Raw genomic sequence first — 22,348 nt, 5'->3', positions numbered from 1 at the left:
CATGTATCCAATGTTTATTACACTAATGTGAAGTAAATGGGTCGAGTATTTGATGAGACATTTGGTAAAATGTTTCCTCTTCATATATTACATATGTATCACATATATTAAAAATATGTAGCCTATGTTCACCTGAATGTTCATTAGAGAATCGTGTAAGATTTTAACTAAATCTGCCAAGAATGTTTCGAGATTTTGGTAACAACGTTTCCCCTTTATGTATTATGTATTTATTTATCTGTCACAAACATTAAGAAATCGGTACATAAAAACATGCGCATATTTGAATGCAACATTTTGTCAATATTTCAGGTCAATCAGTGGACTACTTTCACAGTTTTGTTAGCGCAGTCATAACGCAGGCTGAATTTTTATATATGAAGATTAGTCTTTTATGAGATGTTTTTCATCGTCTCAGTGTTAATTAAAATATACCTATATGGCTGTATTCGATTGTCAGTATTGAAGTAACCTGAGTCCTTACGTCATCTGTAATAGCGTGATTACTCACATGTGCGATATAAAGAAATCGATGCAACGTGTTGTACTGAAACCTCCACATTTCAAGTGTGATGACGTAGCTTAATAAACCAATACTCCCACAAAGTCCGTTACGTCACTCTGATTATTGCACCATTCTGTCTTCCAATGACCTATAGGAACATTTAACTTGAACACCAAAACAGCGATCGAAAAACGTAATTTGAATTCCAAATATGTTAATATAATTAGAACGAGCACTATCAAACGATCCAGAAAGTTGTGAGCAATAACATGCATATGTCATAAACACATGTTTCGCAAAAAGAACATTAAAAATGTCAGTTAACTTTGGTTAGAAATACAAGACAGTCTGCAGAAGTCGTTCACTTATCGATCTTGTAAATTTTAATATAACCATCTGATTCTTTGCACGGAAAATATTTATTTTGCTGTTGCAACAATATTTTTACTTTGCAGGTGATTTAGTTCGAAAAGTAACCTGAAATGTACCACCAAGCATCAACATTTAATGGGGCAAAGTTAGAACAAAAATAACGTTAATAATTTACTTACAACTAGAATAATCAGGTCGAGGTTTTTCGTCGTAAATAATAACTTCACTACATTTTCATGCGACTGTCAATTTAATCTTTAAATATTCTGCAAAAACATGCTAAAATTTTTACAACCGTTGATTCTGTCATGATGATAAACCCAAATCCGATCTTCAAGATTACTTTGTAACAAATTATCTGAACCACGACTTTAACAAGACTTGATGAAATACGATTGTTAACTTACAACCACTCTGTGGACGCAGCCGCCGTAACATATATAAGATTTCGACAACATCAAAAAGAATGGTTTTTACATGTATGGTCAAGATCAAGAAGAAATATAAGTAGATTTCCAAATAATAATTCCGACAAATAAATATTTTTTCTATGTTAAATTTATTAAAGTAAATTTCTTTATTAATTACCAAACAAATATGCAGATTGATGTTTAAGTATTTAAATATTTTAATTACCATCATTTACAGAGACTCAATGCCTTAGTTACATTATTTGGTACACCCAACTATCTTATGAACTATGTAGAAGATCCATATCTACTGAACTGTTAACAGTTTCAATAATTTTTTCATGACATTACACAGAATTTTTCTAGAGCCTTCTATCCGTTAATTTTACTAAATTGTATCGCTTAAGTGAACCATCATTTTTTTAACTTGTAGCTATTATTTTAATAGAATGGGCTTGTGCATTCATGAAATTTCATACTATGGCGATTTCGTAAACGAAATAGTTTGACCGTCTTCAATTATTCCAAACATCGCTGGACATCGAATAATAACTCTGGTAGGAATTAGCACAAACGTAAATACAAAATGACACAACCAAAGATGTATTCGAAAAGTAAGGTCTGATAGGTCTCAAAGTGGAAACGACAGTGGACTTCAGATGAAGTTCTGTTCAGATGTGTTGGGCAATGTCTTTAGTATGCCTGTCGATCGCGTCACGACGCTCTTTTAATTTCTGAGCACACAGTGAGCAAGTAAAGATGCCAAGAAAAACGGTGTCTCCCTCTAAGTATGGGTGCCCGCTGAGAGATTTCGCCTGATTTAATGCAACCCCACATAACGTAACTGTCAAGCATTTCCTTATTCATGCCAATTCTCGGCCACACACTGCGTGGTTAATGGGGACACTCCTGCAATGTTGTCGATGGAAGTGTTTGATACCCACCATATAGCCGCACTTGGCTCCTTGTGATGTTCATCTGTGCTCACATGAACCACTGGCTATGAAGACAACATCTTGGCACACACAACGAACTGCAGACCAGCGTAGAGAAGTGGCGGAAAGCACAGGCCTTGTATGACGAGCGTTTTGGAAAGTTGGTGCAACGCTTCGAAAAATGTCTAACTCGGAGTGGCAACTGTGTAAAGTAGCTTAAAGGTGTAGCAAACTGTTGCAAATAAAACATTTTTAAATATTGTTTGTGGTTTCCGTTTCGCGAGAGGACGGACCTTACTTTTCGAATAGCCTTCGTATACTAAAAGAATATATCGTGTTCTACTATTTGTGAGTCTCGGTCTGTTGCATTACAACGCACAAACGACGTTCGTACCTGTTTATTAACGATGGCTCTATGTTGGTCACTGCCTCAGCAGCCACTGTGCGTCTTGTTTTTTTGTGCTGATGTTGTGTGGAACGCAGTCCGTACCAGGTTCATTCACCAGCGGAATTCATACGGCAGCTGCGTCGTTGTGACTCATCGAACTGCTACCACTGATAAAGGGAGGCGACATTCCAGTCGTGTGACCGCTTCAGCTGCTATGAGGACAATCATAAACGGTCACTGCTTCGGTTCTTTGAAAGCACTGGCGTATTCGTTGGTCTAAGAAGGTTCTATGGATGCTTACGAAGGGTCTAACGAAGCTAATCTTGGAAGTGAATTAAAAATATATGGAAATGAGTATGCAGTGCTCCATCGTATCTTAACGAAGGATCGTGCACACTTCTAAAAATTGACAATAACTGTGAGAAAGGAAATAATCATCCATATCATCGCTATAAAAGCGGAGTATTCACAATAAAATATATTTATTTTATGTTTTTTTAGAAGATTTTTAGCACATTAGATTTTTAAGTGCGTCGTCGTTTTATTTCGTAAGTTTTTCCTTTTATTTTACTTGTATTTTGATACGATTTCCATTGAGTAATTGTAATTACGTTGGTCAAATAAACATCGCATCAATTTTTTGATAATTTATATTTCTGACTGTTACGAAGGAAGACTGAAAGTGCTGTGCTCCTTCCACGTTGCTATCATCAGGGATTACGTACTGGACAGTACTAGAAGAAGAAATGCGTCGTTACGTTGTTGGAAAAATCGTGGGGATACTCAACTGAAATTATTTAGGCAGACTACGAGAAATATTTATTTTACGGTCTGCTAGGGATCTGAAATTAATCCCATCCGCTGAATATATTTCCAGTCCTCAGCCACTGCGGCACCTCGAATCATTTGAGGTTACATTGCGTCACTTACATAGATTCTCGAATATCCGCCAGAACACAGCGTTTGAATTCGGAATCACTGGTCTTCGGATCTGCATTCCTCGTCGTCAGTCTCACTAGACACGGACCTGAAGAGGGCGGGAAGAGGAAACGTTCTGTAGCCTTAAACGGAATTAAGAGTGAGGAACTACAGAGAAAGTGAAGTATTGGAACCCTCTCCTCCCAAAGATTTCTTATCGGAAAGCATACAGCTACGAACAGTGACTCGTCTCACCCGGCCAGTTCGGTGAAAACGACTCTATGGGGATGGTGATGGTCGTTGTAGAGAACTTCAAAAAATCGAGAATTCTGGGCTTGACAACCGTAAGAAATGGAATATGCATCAGGAACAGAGAACTTTCACGAGTGCAGCCTAGTTACTAGCACCCTCGTACGCTTCAGTCACACAGTTTGATTTATTCCTAAAAAGTTCTCGGATGTTTGTGTGTCCATAATATAAGATTTCAAAACAAAATTCATGTAAATAAAACGAAGCTATTTTCGTTTCTGAAATACTTTCTCAGATAAAATATTGCATAGAAATAAAAATATAAAATGCTAATGGATTAGTTCGTTTGTCTGCTGTGTCACCTTTATCGGTAGCGTCACATCGCGAATTTATAGCAAATTGCCTAAATATTCGTAATTGATCATCCACTCTGTCCCTCAACCGTCTGACGTGATTCAGCCACCATCTGGTCAAAAGTGTCCGGACACTCCTACGTAATGCGGAACTGACCACGAGGAAGTGGTAATGAGGGGTGGACAATCCAGTATAAAAGGAGGCGTGAACTACTGCGTTGTCATCAGAGCAACAGTGACTGCAGAATGGGTCGTTGAGGACAGCTCAGTGACTGTAGACTAGTCGTTGGATGTCCACTGAGTAACAAATCCGCCAGGCACGTTTCAACCCTTCTAAAGCTACCGAGGTCAACTGTTGGTTCACATGGCTCTGCGCACTATGGGACTTAACATCTATGGTCATCAGTCCCCTAGAACTTAGAACTACTTAAACCTAACTAACCTAAGGACAGCACACAACACCCAGTCATCACGAGGCAGAGAAAATCCCTGACCCCGCCGGGAATCGAACCCGGGAACCCGGGCGTGGGAAGCGAGAACGGTACCGCACGACCACGAGTTGCGGACGTCAACTGTTGGTGTTGTGTTTTGAAATGGAGACGCGAAAAAACAACGACAGCTAAACCGTGACCTGGCAGACATAAAGTACAGGGACCGTCGGCCATTGCGTAGCTTATTTGTAAGGAAGCCAATGAAATCAGCAGAAGGAACCGCTCGTAAACCTCAAAGTGCTACCAGCAGTCCAGCTACGACAGTAAATGTGCCTAGGGGGCTGAACAGAACGGGGTACAGTGGTCGAGCAGCTCATCACAAGCGACACATATCTGCGGTCAAAGGTAAGTGAAGCTTGAGGCGGTGCAAAGAGCAACGTCACTGGGTCTTGGATGACTGGAAAGGAGTGATTTGGAGTGCTGAACCACGGTATGCCCTGTGGACAACAACATTACTGAAATGGTCTGGCCCACCGTGAGTCCCAATCTGAACCGAAGGAAACACCTTTGGGATGACTGGGATGAGTTAGAACGTCCACTTCGCTCCAGACCACAGCATCCAACATCACTACCCTGACCATTTTCAGCTCTTGAGGAAGAACGGTTTTTTGATCACATAGAGTATCATCTCCAGTACGACGGGCAACGGCCTTGCCGCAGTGGATACACCGGTTCCCGTCAGATCACCGAAGTTAAGCGCTGTCGGGCGTGGCCGCCACTTGGACGGGTGACCATCCGGGCCGCCATGCGCTGTTGCCATTTTTCGGGGTGCACTCAGCCTCGTGATGCCAAATGAGGAGCTACCCGACCGAATAGTAGCGGCTCTGGTCAAAGAAAACCATCATAACGACTGGGAGAGCGGTGTGCTGACCACACGCCCCTCCTATCCGCATCCTCATCTGAGGATGACACGGCGGTCGGATGGTCCCGATGGACCACTTGTGGCCTGAAGACGGAGTACTGCTTTTCCAGTACGACCGTGCCTTGTAAAGCACTGTGGTGTTCAAACAACTCTTTGTATTGATGACGGTTTACTACGACGCCTGTGTGACGTACAAGGAGCTTACGAAAACTAAAACCAGAGCACTGCCGCGATGCAAACACGCACCGTCAGCGTTGTTTCCGGCCAGGTGTTGGCCACGCGTGAGACTCCAGGCCGGCGCTACAGAGGGCTTGCCTGCTCCGTTTCTCATGGCTGCGGTGGGAAGATGGCTCACTCAGACGCAAAGTCGGGCTTTCCCACAGGAAGGCGGCAAGGCGGGCAATTTCACTGCGGCGGGCGGTGTCCGCTCCTTTGTTGGCTCGGCAGTGCTTCGCCCCCTGGTAAGTGCACACCGCGGCCACCTATTAGCCGTAGCTGCTCCAACAACCACTTAAACAAAGCACCTTCCAGAACCGCGCGGTCTTCGAGCAGGGCGCTGATTTGTCGCAAGTCGCCACACACGTACTATATATCAGTACTGCCGTCTGAGAAATAACACGTATTTATTTTTCCGAGCATTTCCCTCAGTCTGCGGTGCCTGCCGTGGTAACACGCGGCTCTGTTGTTAGAAATTTTGCCGACTCCGTTTTTCCTTGTGCTTGTGTCTGAAACCAAGTTTTTAATGGTTATTCGTAGTTTATTGAAAATGCCTGTTCTTGAATATTGGACCCCATTTAGGACAAAGGTAAGTGACTTTAGGTCTTTCTGTAGATTGTTCTTATTCCTAGTATCGGTACTACCTATTGAGCTATTAGTTGGAAATAGAGACATATTATTTGCAACAAATGTCATTAAAGAATAAAAATATTGAGAAGCAGTGGTTAGAATAACCAGTTCCTTGAACAGGTTTCTACAGGTTTTTTCACTCGAAAAACTTTTCCTCGATTTAGCGAGTTACCACAGAATATGATCCCATATGACATAATAGAATGTAAGTAAGCAAAGTATTAAACTTTTTTATATTTATTCGTCCTGCATCTCGCATCATTCACATTGCAAATACAGACTTTTTTAGACGCTTCAACAGTTCCGTGGTATTCCCTTGCCAACTGAATTTATTGTAGAGCTATAATCCCAGAAATTCAACACTGTCAACGCCTTCTAACTGCATGCCTTCATATATTATACAAATGCTGGAAGGAAATTTCTTACAGGTTCTCAAGCACATATTGTGTGTCTTATCAGAGTTTAATGAAAGTGAATTAGCTTTAAACCATTTGTTAATGTCAGTGTAAATTATATTAACAGTCATTTCTAAATCTGTACTTGAATTGCTATTTATTGCAATGTTTGTGTCTTTCCAAACAAAACAAACCTGGCATGTGGCAATGTACAGACGAGAGGTCATTAATTTACGCAAGAAAAAGCAGTGGATCCAGGATGGAACCTTGAGGAACACTACATGTAAGTACTTCCCAATCAGCCGAAGACTGATTGCTTAGAGCACAGATATTTCACAACGACACCTTCAGTTTCCTACTAATCAGGTAAGATTCGACAGTAAGTTTTCCGTCGCTCCAATTGCGAGTGAAAAAGGAAAAAGAACGACTAGTAGTAGTGCAAGGCATCCTCTGCCGTTCTCCGCATGGTCACTTGCGGAGTATGTATATAAATGTAGACGTACACGTAGATGTAAATAACTTGATTCCTAATCTTTTGGGAGTTCAAGTCCCTCGCTTTGCGTGATACCAGTTTGGTAAGTACTTTCCTTCCTTATCTATAGCTTCGCCGCTGCTGCGTGCAGGCTGGCCATGATGATGAGATATTTCACAGCAGGAAGAGCGGAGGACATCATCGGAGACATCACAGAGTTCAGCTGGAAGGAGACGGAGAGCTTCCGGCAAGCATGTCCTTGGCCCGACGTCGGCCAGCGGCAGCCTCCCAGAGGACGCGAGTACTCGCGGCTTCTGACGTAGGCACCAGCTGCCATCTACCACAGGCCAGGCGTGACCGCGCAGTCACGAAGACAAAACACGTTGCGTCAGCGCCACATCGTGATTCACAGGACCGCCTCGGTGGTGAGCGGTGAAGAAGTATCCGCACATCGTAGTCAGAGGTACGGCTGATGCCGTCACCCTCAGTCAGCTGAATCCGAAACGATCCTCTCGCCACGATGCACACAGCAGTATGTGCCGAGTAAGTGCTTTAAGGATGGAAAGACCTACAACCAAGGAAATTCGGAATACGCTGAGGAAACCATGGAGATGAGAGTATGGCATCAGTGGCCGGGATTTCGCAGTCGGGAAGTTCGGCCGCTAAGTGCAGGTCTTATTGGGTGCGACGCCACATTGGGCGACTTGTCCGTCGACAATGGGGATGAAATGACGATGAGGACAGCACAACACCCAGTTCCTGAGTGGAGAAAATCTCCCTCCCCAGCCGAGAATCGAACCCGGGTCCCCGTGCGTGGCAGTCCAGCCCGCTGATCGTTCAGCTATTGGGGCGGACTGCTGAGGAAACTAATGCTATTGCACTCTCGGTTCGAAAGAGACGCGCAAATGACGACAGACTGCAGTTAGTAAAGATTCGTGCGTCTGTGATAAGATCGATGCGCGAAGCATACAAAGTCTGTCATTATCATACCTTAGCAAAAGATCTGGCAGAGAACTCGAGAAAATTCTGGTCCTACGTCAAATCACTAAGAGGGTATAAGGCTTCTGTCCAATGACTCGTTGCACAGTTGATCAGTCTGATGTGACAGTAGTGGATAACGTAAGGAAAACCGAAGTTTCAAATTTTGTGTTTAAGAAATCGTTCGCACAGGACAGTTGTACAAACACACCGTCGTTTTGCAGTCGTACTGACTGTCATAAGGAGGAAGTAGTAATAGGCACCTCTGGCGTAGAGAAACAACTGAAAGAGTTGAAACATTTAAGTCACCAGGTCCAGATGGAATTCCAGTTCGGTTTAACAAAGAGTGCTCTACGGCACTGGTCCCCTTAATTTATCGCGAATCGTCCAGAGCAAAGCTCCAAGGGACAGAGGAGAACTCCTGCACATAAGAAGGATAAAGGAAAGGACCCGCGAAACTACAGACCAATATCTTTAACATCGGTTTGCTACGGAATCCTTGTAGATAATTTCAGTTCGAGTATAATAAACTTCCTTGAGAGGTAAAAGCTTCTGTCCACAAATCAGCATTGTTTTTAGAAACCATCGCTCCCGCGAAACTCAGCTTGCCCTTTTCTCACTTGAGATCCTGAGAACCACGGAAGAAGGGCAAAAGGCTGATTCCATATTTCTAAATTTCCATTAAGCATGTGACATGCTGCCACACTGCTGACTGTTAATGAACGTAAAAGCATAGAGGATAGGTTTCCAGATATGTGAGTGGCTCAAAGACTTCTTAAGTAATAGAGCCCAGTACGTTATCCCCGACAGCGAGTGTTCATGAGAGACAAGGGGATCGTCAGAGTGTCTCCGGGAACTCTGATAGAATACACATTATTCTCTGTACACACAAAATAAGCTGGTAGGCAGGGTGAGCAGTAATCTGCTGCTGTTTGCTGGAGATGCTGGGGTGTACGGTAAGATGAGTGATTGAAGGAGGATACAAGATGACACAGACAAAATTTCTAGGTTGTGTGATGAATGGCAGGTAGATGTAAATGTCGTAAAATGTAACTTAATACAGATAAGTGGGAAAAACAAACCCGTAATGTTCGAATACAGCACTGGTCGTGTGCTGCTTGACAGTCACACAGATTAAGTGTCTAGACGTAGCGTTGCAAAGTGATATGAAATGGAACGAGCATGTAAGGATCGTAGTAGGAAATGCGAATGGTGGACTGGGAGAATTCTAGGAAAGCTTGGTTCACCTGCAAAGGAGACCGCATGTAGGACACTAGTACGACGCAATCTTGAATACTGGTCGCGTGCTTGGCATCCGAACCAAGTCGGGTTGAAGGAAGACGTCGAAGCATTTCAGGGGCGGGCTGCTAGATTCGTTACCGGTAGGTCCGAACGACAGGCAAGTATCACACAATTGCTTCAGGAAAGCGACCTTCTTTCCGAGGAACACTACAGCGAAAATTTGGAGAAACGGCATTTGAAGCTGACTGCAGAAAATTCTACTGCCGCCAACGTACATATCGCGTAAGGACCACTCGATTAGCGAGTGGAACGGAAAAGGTAGCGTCACAAGATACGCTCCACCACGGAACCTACGGTGGCTTGCGGCTGTAGATGGTGGCACTTCCCAAGAACGGTTGATCATGAGGACATCCCGATATTTGCACACCGAAACATAATTTCCTCGCTCAATAGTAAAAGTCAGAATTCCAATCTGTGTTTTCCTCAAGTAATACTGAATGGTTACAGTACTAAGGGATGAGCACAGAACGGAACTTAGCACAAAATCGATAGAAACACAAGCGTGCTGTAAGGAACCAGAAGAAACATACAGTGAAATTAAACAAAATGAAATGAAACAAGCAAGAGCATCCAAATATTTAGGAAGTGTGATAACCGCACCTGCCTCTGCAGCTGATTGGTCAGCGTGACTGGCTGAAGTGCGAAGGACCCAGGTTCCATTTCTGATACTGACGGGGATTTTCCCTTGGTGGGACGACTGGAGTAGTGTACACTGACCCTCACGATGCAAATAGAGGAGCTACTTGACTGAGTAGCAGTATCAGGTCTGCTAAATCGATAACGGCCGAAATAACTATGTGCTGACTCCTATACTTCCACAACGCATCCAATGACGCCACTGGCAGAGGATGACACTGCGATTGGTCGGTCCCAGTTGGCCCATCTGCGCTCAGAACGGTGGTGCGCAAAGTAACTCAAGTAAGAAGAAGCGAAGACATAAGGCAAGGAATTAGAGAAGCAATATACACCAATAAACAAAAGTTTTACACTTCAGCAAGATAATGCCCGCCCGCCCACCGGATCTCTCCCCAATTGAGAACGTCTGGATTACTATGGGAAGGGTCGTCCAACCAGCTCGGTATTTTGACGATCTGATGCGCCGTTTGGACAGAAATCCCTCAGGTGGACATGGAACAACTCTGCCAATCAATGCCAAGCCGATTAACTGCTTGCATGAGGGCCATTATGCGTTACTGACTTAATCACTTTGTGAAGCACTTTCTCTTGGATAATCATCAATTTTTTCCGAAATTTGCTTGTCTGTGTATGTACATCACACCTACCGTTTTCTGTCCCATTCGAATAATTCTTTCGTAGTGCGTCGAACATTTTTTTATGTACTACTTCTAGAACATTCTGCAATAAGTGTTGAAATATTCAGTGGTTTTCTTCGTCATCAATCTTCGCATTCGCTAGCAGCTCTCCACCTGGATCTTTTAGAAGCTCATTTCTTCATTTCTGCGTAATTAAAGATTCCAGCATTGTCTATAGCTTGCTTTAAAAACAGAAATCGCGGACAACAGGTTCAAATGGCTCTGAGCACTATGGGACTTAACATCTGTGATCATCAGTCCCCCAGAACTTAGAACTACATAAACCTAACTAACCTAAGGACATCACACACATCCACGCCCGAGGCAGGATTCGAACCTGCAACCGTAGCGGTCTCGCGGTTCCAGACTGAAGAGCCTAGAACCGCTCGGCCACAGCGCCCGGCTAAGTCGCGGACATCCTTGGGCTATCTTACATTGTAACGTTCCTTCTCGGACAGTTAAAAGGAATTAGTCGTGTCCTATTATCTGACTATTGCACTTGTGTTTTCTTCCTGAATGATCTTCCACTGCAATCTTTTTACACGATTTTCTGGACTCTGATTGTAACAGGCGTCTCCAGCACCGTACCTCTAGTGCTTCAAGAGATTCCTTTCCATTTTTCTCTGTTGCCAGTGTTTCACAGCTATGCTGTCATATGTTTCAAATGCCGCCATTTTCCCCACTTCATTATTTATACTCACTTGAGTTATCTTAAGCACCTCCGTTTTGATCACAGATGGGCCAACTGGGACCGACCGAACGCCGTGTCATCCTCTGCCAATGGCGTCATTGGATGCGGTATAGAAGTATTCTGACGATCTAATGCGCCATTTGGACAAAATGTAGCATGATCTCCCCAAGGAAGACAATCAGCGGCAAGCCAAATAACTGCCTGCATAAGGGCCAGAGGTGGACCAATGCGTTATTCACATGCTCAGTTTGTGAAGCTCTTTTTCTTGAATGAATCATCCATTTCTTCTGGAATTGTAACGATTTGTTTCTTTGTACATGTACATCACATCTACCTATTTCCATCCCGTTCGGATAATTCCTTCGTGGTGCGTCGATTTTTTCCTTTTTTTGTATTAGAACGTATTGTGTTTCAAATTTGCAACTTCAGATCCATTGGTCTTCCATATAGATAAATACCTTGATTCGATTATATATTTATGAAGAACTAGTAGTTTTCATCAGCTATCAAGTTTTCTTGGAATTTATGTTTTATTCACATTCTTCTCAACAACTTCACATTGATGACGTCTACCATTTAGCTTTTCGCTATGAAGTCCTCCTTATGACTCACAATTGTACAGAAGAGATGCCAGGCAACGTTGTCTCCAAAAATAAAGATAAAAGATAAAGTTAAATAGTATTCAGTACATTTAGTGTACATAATTAGTACTTAATTTTAATATAATAATTGCAAAAGTTCTAATTAATCGGACCGAAGACCGATACAACAACACAATCTCGCCTCTACATAATATAAATGAACTAATCGGTATCCCATGTCTTGGTAAACGAAACAGACCGATAACGAGATACAAAAATAATAAATGAACACCCAGAAATCCTGTTACATTACATTACATTTATCGTTTTCCATGGATCCCTTGGAGAGGAGTCTTTGGGATGTGGAAAGAGTTAAATGTTTTCTTTTTTTATACCTTAGATCATGGATATTGTACAATTATAATGTAGACGTAGTTATGAGCTACAATCCTTGTGAAGATATTCATCGATGGAGTAGAAAGAGTTGGCCAAGAGGAAGTTCTTTAATTCACTCTGAAACCGATTTGTATCACTTACAAGACCTTTGATATGCTCTGGTAAGTTATTAGACGTATGAGTACCCATGTATTTGACTCCTTTTTGTACTAATGTTATGCTTTTATAGTTCTTATACAGCTTGTTTTTGGTTCTGGTATTATTATCATCTTTTGCACTATTTTGTGTAAAAAGAGACATGTTGGAAATGATAATGGGCATCAGTGAGTTAATGTACTGATAAGTAGTAGTTAGACTACCAAATTTCTTAAAGAGGTCTCTGCATGATGATCTAGGACTGACACCAGATATCATTCTAATGACTCCTTTCTGAATTTTGAAAATGCTCTCTTTGTGAGAGGAGTTTCCCCAAAAGATGATTCCATAACTCACTAGTTAATGGAAGTAGGCCGAATAAACTAACTTCTTCATTTTTAAATCACCTATTTCTGTTATCATGCATACTGCAAATGTAGCTGAACTGAGGCGATTCATTAAGTCTACAGTGTGAGTTTTCCAATTTAGGTTGTGGTCAATTTGTAGCTCTAAAAATTTGACACTCTCTACAGCTTTAATTTCATTCTTTGAATACATTATACTTATAGAGTCAGGTACGCTTTGTGAGGCACTAAACTGTATGTACTGGGTCTTGTCAAAATTCAGTGACAATCCATTTGCTGTGAACCACCCATTGATACAAATATTTCATTAGCTGATTGCTCAATGAGACCATGGGTACTCTTTTTTATACCAATACTTGCATCACCTGCAAATAAGACAAAATTTGCATTTTGTGACACTGCATATGGAAGGTCATTAATATATAATAGGAACAACAAGGCAACTAAAACAGAGGCCCTGGGGCACCCCTTGTCTGATGGTTTCATATTTTAAATGACTGTTGTTATGTGGTAAGCCTGACACAGACACACACTGTTTTCTATTAAAAAGATAGGAAGAGAACCATGAGCCTGCTACTCCTGCGATCCCATAGTATTTTAACTTTTGTATACGGATATCATGCTTAACACAATCAAAAACTTTAGCCAGATCACAGAATATTCCAAGTGATAACTTTTGATTTGTTGATTCTCATATATAATTTGTAAAAGTGAATATAGCTTGGACAGTTGACAATCATCTCTTAAATCCAAACTGATTACATATGAGAATATTTTTCTGTACTAAGTGTTTATAAAGTCTATTGTACATAACACTTTCACACACTTTTGAAAATATTGCCAATAGTGAAAGTTTTCCACTGATGATTTGTCTCCTTTTTTGTATAATGATTTGACAATAGCATATTTAAGTCTATCTGGAGAAGTACCTCTGTAGAGGAACTCATTACATAAGTAACTCAGTATGTCACAAAGTTCTGAGGAGCCACATTTAATTATGGTAGCGCTGATTTCATTATAACCACTGGAACATTTGTTTAAGAGAGCCAATAATATTAGTAATCTCTTTCAGTGAGGTAGGATATAGTTGAATTTTGTCAAACTTCTGCAGAAATGCATTTTTAAATATTTTAAGCTGTCTTCTGAGGAATTATGCACACGTAAGTTGTCCGCTACAGAAAGTAAAAAGTTGTTGAAAGAGTCTGCAATTTTGGAGGTATCTCTAATCAACTCATTATTTACATCTAACATAATTTCCTCACTTCCCTGGTTAGTTTTCCTGTGTTCACTTTTTACTATGTTCCATATAGTGTTTATCTTGTTATTAGAGGCATTTATTTTCCTTGAAAATAGATACATTTTTAGGTTCTGATTACTTTGTTTAGAATTTTACAATATCATTTGTAATTTGATTTAGCTCTGTAGTAATAATTCTTCCTTAACATTAAGTACAGTCTTCTTTTTGTTTTGCAAGACACTTTTCTTCCATTTTTAATCCAAGGTTTTGAAACATGTAATCTATTTGCTTTGGTTACTTTCTTAGGGCAGCAGTTTTCAATGTGACCTATGACCAATTTAGAGAAACAGTTATACACTCCTGGAAATTGAAATAAGAACACCGTGAATTCATTGTCCCAGGAAGGGGAAACTTTATTGACACATTCCTGGGGTCAGATACATCACATGATCACACTAACAGAACCACAGGCACATAGACACAGGCAACAGAGCATGCACAATGTCGGCACTAGTACAGTGTATATCCACCTTTCGCAGCAATGCAGGCTGCTATTCTCCCATGGAGACGATCGTAGAGAAGCTGGATGTAGTCCTGTGGAACGGCTTGACATGCCATTTCCACCTGGCGCCTCAGTTGGACCAGCGTTCGTGCTGGACGTGTAGACCGCGTGAGACGACGCTTCATCCAGTCCCAAACATGCTCAATGGGGGACAGATCCGGAGATCTTGCTGGCCAGGGTAGTTGACTTACACCTTCTAGAGCACGTTGGGTGGCACGGGATACATGCGGACGTGCATTGTCCTGTTGGAACAGCAAGTTCCCTTGCCGGTCTAGGAATGGTAGAACGATGGGTTCGATGACGGTTTGGATGTACCGTGCACTATTCAGTGTAGGAGATCGCTCCCCACACCATGATGCCGGGTGTTGGCCCTGTGTGCCTTGGTCGTATGCAGTCCTGATTGTGGCGCTCACCTGCACGGCGCCAAACACGCATACGACCATCATTGGCACCAAGGCAGAAGCGACTCTCATCGCTGAAGACGACACGTCTCCATTCGTCCCTCCATTCACGCCTGTCGCGACACCAGTGGAGGCGGGCTGCACGATGTTGGGGCGTGAGCGGAAGGCGGCCTAACGGTGTGCGGGACCGTAGCCCAGCTTCATGGAGACGGTTGCGAATGGTCCTCGCCGATACCTCAGGAGCAACAGTGTCCCTAATTTGCTGGGAAGTGGCGGTGCGGTCCCCTACGGCACTGCGTAGGATCCTACGGTCTTGGCGTGCATCCGTGCGTCGCTGCGGTCCGGTCCCAGGTCGACGGGCACGTGCACCTTCCGCCGACCACTGGCGATAACATCGATGTACTGTGGAGACCTCACGCCCCACGTGTTGAGCAATTCGGCGGTACGTCCACTCGGCCTCCCGCATGCCCACTATACGCCCTCGCTCAAAGTCCGTCAACTGCACATACGGTTCACGTCCACGCTGTCGCGGCATGCTACCAGTGTTAAAGACTGCGATGGAGCTCCGTATGCCACGGCAAACTGGCTGACACTGACGGCGGCGGTGCACAAATGCTGCGCAGCTAGCGCCATTCGACGGCCAACACCGCGGTTCCTGGTGTGTCCGCTGTGCCGTGCGTGCGATCATTGCTTGTACAGCCCTCTCGCAGTGTCCGGAGCAAGTATGGTGGGTTTGACACACCGGTGTCAATGTGTTCTTTTTTCCATTTCCAGGAGTGTATTTTTCATTCATCCCAGGTGAATTGTATACATCTTTCCAGTCTGTATTCCTCAAACAGTTTTTTATACCTTCAGTTCCTGTTTCATTTAATTATTCATATAGTTTCCCACTTCCTGTTATTAGTTGAATCAGATCTCACTATATTAAATGTAAGCAACTGGGCATCATGATCCAAAAGGCCATTAAATATTGGATTTATACTACGATTTGCTAGTGTGGTAGTATCTATGAAAATGTTATCAATAGCAGTGCTGCTGGTACCCATAACCCTGGTTGGGAACTGTACTAAGGCAATGAGATTATGAGATTATAAGAAGTGGTAAGAGGCTCTAGTTTGGATCTTGAGTAACTGTCCTCCAGAAAATTTAAATTAAAATCTCCACTTAGTATGTGTTCATCATTTTTGGAATTTAAGAAATTTAATACTGCATCAAGCTGTTTAGTGAATAACAGGAAATTACCATTGGAATCCTGTATATTGTGACCATAATTATTTTTCTTTTGTGTGTTTCCTCGTGTGTGGCACATGCTTCAAAATGCTGATCACTACGGTATTTAAGAATGCCAATGTTTTTATAATTGTGACCCTTTCCAGTGGAAGTGGCAACTCCTCCTTTCTCCAGTTCTTTTCTACAATAATTTGAAGCTAAGGTATACACTTCCATATTAAGCATTTCAATTTCACTACCTACATGATGTTCAGAAATACAAATAATATTAACAGGATTCGTAGACTATAGCTCATCTAAACAGATCTGAAATTCATTCATTTTGTTTTTTTAAACCTCTGAATGTTGATGTAGTAAATTTACTGTTACTTTTTTGTCTTCACAAGTATTATGCTTAATATTTTCAGATACATCTTGCCTCAATATTGAATGTGTAGATAATGAGATTAGCCTAAAAAAGAACTACTTCCATGAGTTCCCTTAAAAAATTTGCTGTCAACGTAGCCAGTGTATCCTTCCCTTTTATACTGAGATGCAGGCCATGAAAAGTAAAGCCCCACCTACCAATAGTGTCAGTAGGAGCCAAACCATTCCCTGGCCCAGCACCAGCCTGAAGCAGTCGATCCAACTCCATATTGACCCTCTTCACAGAGCTGTTCAACTGGGTCGATCGTACCGCTTGAAAACAGACCCAGACTCAACATTAGTATGATTCGTTGCTGATGCTTTTTTTACCAGGCCACTCTTAATATTGTAGCCCTGGTCCCTATCGATACCGTTCCCTGCTCCACCCACTACTACAACGTGATCCTCCTTGGTGGAACCTTTACACAAAAGTCCTATGCCCTCTATCACTTGGCTGAGAGATGCACTAGGCTTGAAAAAGTTTCTCACCTGGTAGCTGTCACCTAATTTTCCCTGCAGACGTTGGCCTACACCTCTTCCATGACTGCTACCTAACAGCAGAATTTTCCTCCTACGTCCCACTTTTTATGAAGCAACAGGCTTCCTAACTGTATTCTCCTGAGCATCAGCTGCACCTGCATCTACATGAGGCTCTTCATTACCTAACTGTGGCAGCAGAACAAATCTATTTTTTGTGCCAACAATGAAACTGTCAGATACTGTCCTCTTTCTGTGGTCCCAGTTCCCTGCTACCACTTCCCATTTCTCTTCACCCTTCTCCCCTCTTAACCTAATTAGTTCATCCCTAGCTTTATCTAATTCAGCCTGAAGGGCTCTAACCTTCAACTGCTGCTCTGCTATTTTCATGTCCCGTGAACACACTCTACAGTACCTAGGAAGAGTCTCATTTTGTCACCCAATTTCCATGCCACTACATTCCCCCTAGTGAAACGATCTGTCACAACAGCTGCATAGCACCCCAGAACTAACTTTCCTACGGCAGCTAAAACACTTCACACTCATGATTGTTTACAATATAGACCTACTTTTTAAGCTTTCGATAAATAAAGATTCCTATTTACTATGCTCTATAGTGCTCTAATATAGACATAATATTAATGTACTTAATTAATTACACCTCGAATCACTTAATTTTCGCGCACAAAATTGAGGCCTAAAATGGCTGTTAAGCGGTAACGGTTTTGGGCTATTTTCTGTAAAAATACGGCACAGAACTTAAAATCTTCACTTCCCCAAACAGTTATTACACTACTGAACGCATTTAAACCTAATAAAATCTAGACACTGCATTAATATTTACTAAAACTTCAAAAATAAGCGCACACGAAATATCAACACAACCGGTCGGTCCAAAGAGAACAGATCGACATCCTATTATCATAATATTCGATACACAGTTTTTGAAGACGATAAGTACCGCTTACAGCTGTCAACATAATCGCTAGTTGCCACTGCAGTTTCAAAGATTTGTTATTTTTAATTAGGCATATTCAGTGTCGCAGCACAAATTAGCAATGTTACATGCACTCCAGATTAGTCAGATTGCATTTCAAGGCGACGGAAATAACTATTCGACGACAGAAAAAAAACAGACAAATGTGAGCAGGACTCGCACTGTGATGGTCCCATACAAACTTCAGACGGTTCATCTATTGCCTTAGTCGCGTGAGTTTCCGAGCATCAAAATATGCGACTTAAATGGCCGTATCATTTGACTGCACTGATTTAGAAGCTTAAATTTTTATGCACCGCCAAGCGACGATTGGCCTTAAACTTTCACATAAACTTCAACTTATTACCTCTACCCGTTGGTGAGTAAAACGGAGCTTAACAGACGGACAGGCAGACAGACAACAATGTGATCCTAGCTACTGAGTGACGTTCGGAACCAAGAAAACAAACATTTCATCTGAATTCCATCTTACTGTTTCGTGTGATGGTTGGATCACTAATTAAAGTGTTCGTAGTCCACCAAACGAAGCGCTACAAGTGACAAATTTCAGCCATCGTACTTTTTCTTCCGTCGGTAATACACTCATGTTCACAAAAAGAGAGAGAGAGACAGAACATTTTGAACGACTACACATAGGACAACAGGACGTTCGTATTCACAGGAAATGTACATTAGTATGTTCTGCAGAAATGATGAAGGTCCGCCGTGTGCCCTGATAACTTGATCCATGCATGATGGCATCGCCTCGTATAAGGTGTTAATGGCGTCCTGTTGTATAGCCTTCCATGCTGTATTCACCTGGTTCCAAAGTTCATCTATGGTGGTTGGCACTGGGTCACAGCACTGTATCCGTCGTTTCACCATATCCCAACATTTTAGATTGGTGACAAGTCTGGAGTTCTGGCGGACAGAGGAAAAGGCTGACAACCTGTGATACCTAGGAGGCACGTGTTCGTGCAGCAACATGTCGTCGTCCATCGTCTTGCTGAAAAATGGCGTCTGGGGTGTTGTGCAGAAACGGTATGGCTACGGGTTGCAGGACGTCATTCACATAAGTCACAATGGTCACAGTGCCCTGGACAAGCACCAGCTGTGATTTATGGTTGTATCCAATAGCACCCCACCCCATAAGGCCGTGAATTAGCATTGTATGTCTAGTGCGAATGCAGCCACTGTGATGTCGCTTAAGCTGCCTGCAGCGAACCTAAATGTGGCCATCATTTTCAAACAAACAGAAGCTGGATTCGTCCGAAAACACTACCTGATGTCATTCCTGTCTCCAGTGACGTCGTTCCATACACCACTGCCGTCTATCATGTTTCTACACGTTCGTCAAAGGTAAGCGCACGTAGCCCGTGTCGTAACAAATAGCAAAGGACTGTCACCCTTGATAATGTACGATGTGTTTGACTATTCCACCGTTGCACCACAGCCGAGGAGCACGAAGATCTGTCCTGCAATTCCATTCTGATTAGGTGTCGATCTTCACGGGAGGCGGTCTGTGTGTTGCGACCTGACCCATCTCATTGTGTTCTACAACCTTCCGTGAATCATTCAGCACACATCCGTTGCACTGCCAAGACACTTCGCCCACAAGAACAGTAATTTACTTGATGGACGTATCGCATTCTCTTAAGCCAATAATGCGCCCACTTTCGAACTCACTGATTAAACCTTACGGTTCGCGCATCCGTCTGTGAGGCATCCTACACGCCAGCTCAAGTTACTCTGATCCATTATCTTCGGTTTTTTAGGGACAACGAGAACTGTAGGCACATTTTAGCCGTAGGTGGTGTTGCGCCGCGATATCGATGCTGAGCTTGAACCCGTAGGTCGGCACGGTTCAAACGCAAATAATCATTTCTGCAGAACATACTAATGTACATGTCCTGTGAATATGAACGTCATATCTCTAGTCGTTCAAGGTTTTCAGTTTTTTCTGATCTTGAGTGTAGTTGTTTTCTTCCTCAGTAGAAAGATTTCTCCTGTCAGGATCAGTCTACGGCACATACACTACTGGCCATTAAAACTACTACACCAAGCAGAAATGCAGATGATAAACGGGTATTCGTTGGACAAATATATTATACTAAAACTGACATGAGATTACATTTTCACTCAATTTGGGTGCATACATCCTGAGAAATCAGTACCCAGAACAACCACCTCTGGCCGTCATAACGGCCTTGATACGTCTGGGCATTGACTCAAACAGAGATTGGATGGCGTGTACAGGTACAGCTGCCCACGCAGTTGCAACACGATACCACAGTTCATCAAGAGTAGTGACGCGTATTGTGGCGAGCCAGTTGCTCGGCCACCGTTGACCAGACGTTTTCAATTGGTGAGAGATCTGGAGAATGTGCTGGCCAGGGCAGCAGTCGAACATTTTTTATATCCAGAGAGGCCCGTACAGGTTTTGCAGCATGGGGTCGTGCATTATCCTGCTGAAATGTAGGGTTTCGCAGGGATCGAATGAAGGGTAGAGCCACGGGTCGTAATACATCTGAAATGTAACGTCCACTGTCCAAAGTGCCGTCAGTGCGAACAATAGGTGACCGAGACGTGTAACCAATGGCACCCCATACCATCAAGCCCGGTGATACGCCAGTATGGCGATGACGAATACACCCTTCCAATGTGCGTTCACCACAATGTCGCCTAACACGGATGCGACCATCATGATGCTGTAAACAGAACCTAGATTCATCCGAAAAAATGATGTTTTGCCATTCGTGCACCCAGGTTCATCGTTGAGCACATCATCGCAGGCGCTGCTGTCTGTGATGCAGCGTCAAGGGTAACTGCAGCCATGGTCTCCGAGCTGATAGTCCATGCTGCTGCAAACGTCGTCGAACTGTTCGTGCAGATGGTTGTTGTCTCGCAAACGTCCCCATCTGTTGACTCAGGGATCGACACGTGGCTGGACGATCCGTTACACCCATGCGGATAAGATGCCTGTAATCTCGGCTGCTAGTGATACGAGGCCGTTGGGATCCAGCATGGCGTTCCGTATTACCCTCTTGAACCCACCGATTACATATTCTGCTAACAGTCATTGGATCTCGACCAAAGGTAGCAGCAATGTCGCGATACGATAAACCGGAATCGCGATAGGCTACATTCCGACCTTTATCAAAGTGGGAAACGTGATGGTACGCATTTCTCCTCCTTACACGAGGCATCACAAGAACGTTTCACCAGGCAACGCTGGTCAACCGCTGTTTGTGTATGAAAAATCGGTTGGAAACTTTCCTCATGCCAGCACGATGTAGGTGTCGCCACCGGCGCCAACCTTGTGTGAATACTCTGAAAAGCTAATCATTTGCATATCACAGCATCTTCTTCCTGTCGGTTAAATTTCGCGTTTGTAGCACGTCATATTCATGGTGTAGCAATTTTAATGGCCAATAGTGTATTTCAAAGTTCTAAAGCTACAGCACTCCAAAATCAGACTGCAGAGAAAAAGTTTATACACTTAGCAATAATATCTGTCACGAAACGACTTAGTCTAGTGGTAACAAGGCGACTGCTTCTTGGCCCCAGGTTACATTTGTGGGTCTTGCTCATATCGCGTCGTATGTTGACCAGGCCAAGGAGAGGCAATAAATTAATTCAGGCTAAGTTTCCATTTAATTATGCAGGTATGCTCTCGCACCGTGAACTGACGAAGTGCCAAAGTATTTGGATGTAAGGAACAAGCTACAGCCTGTAGGCGGGAGAGCTATTTTCAAATAAACATAATTGTTCGTACAGACAGATACAGTGCCTCGCTTGATGTTAAAGTTAATTATTCGAGCTGAAGACGAAATCTGCTGCCCGTGGTCGAGGGAGACTTTCTGAAAAAGAGCCGATTGTTCCCACAGCGCGTGCGTGGCTCCTGCTAGTGGCTTACGTCACTGACGGCACAGGCTCGGCTCCCGTTAACTACGGCGCCGTGACTCGGTTGCCAAATAGTGCGACCCAATCGTGCGCACCTTCGCCGAGTGATGAAGCAATAATTACGGCTGTGAGCCGTGACGTAACAGCAGACTGTCCGTGGCGCCGAAGTTACGCGGCACTCTTCGCTATATGGCCGACTC

The 22,348-nt window shown here is 43.1% G+C and overlaps 1 pseudogene; it reads left to right on the top strand.

Moving 5' to 3' along the window:
- Window positions 1-5,262: 5,262 nt before the first annotated feature.
- On the top strand, window positions 5,263-5,380 carry LOC124803620 (annotated as a pseudogene).
- The last annotated feature ends 16,968 nt before the right edge of the window (window positions 5,381-22,348 follow it).

Source organism: Schistocerca piceifrons, chromosome 6 (genome assembly GCF_021461385.2).
Source record: "Schistocerca piceifrons isolate TAMUIC-IGC-003096 chromosome 6, iqSchPice1.1, whole genome shotgun sequence".
NCBI lineage: Eukaryota > Metazoa > Arthropoda > Insecta > Orthoptera > Acrididae > Schistocerca > Schistocerca piceifrons.
Note: the sequence above shows the minus strand (reverse complement) of the source record. Positions and strands in the feature narration are given on the sequence as shown.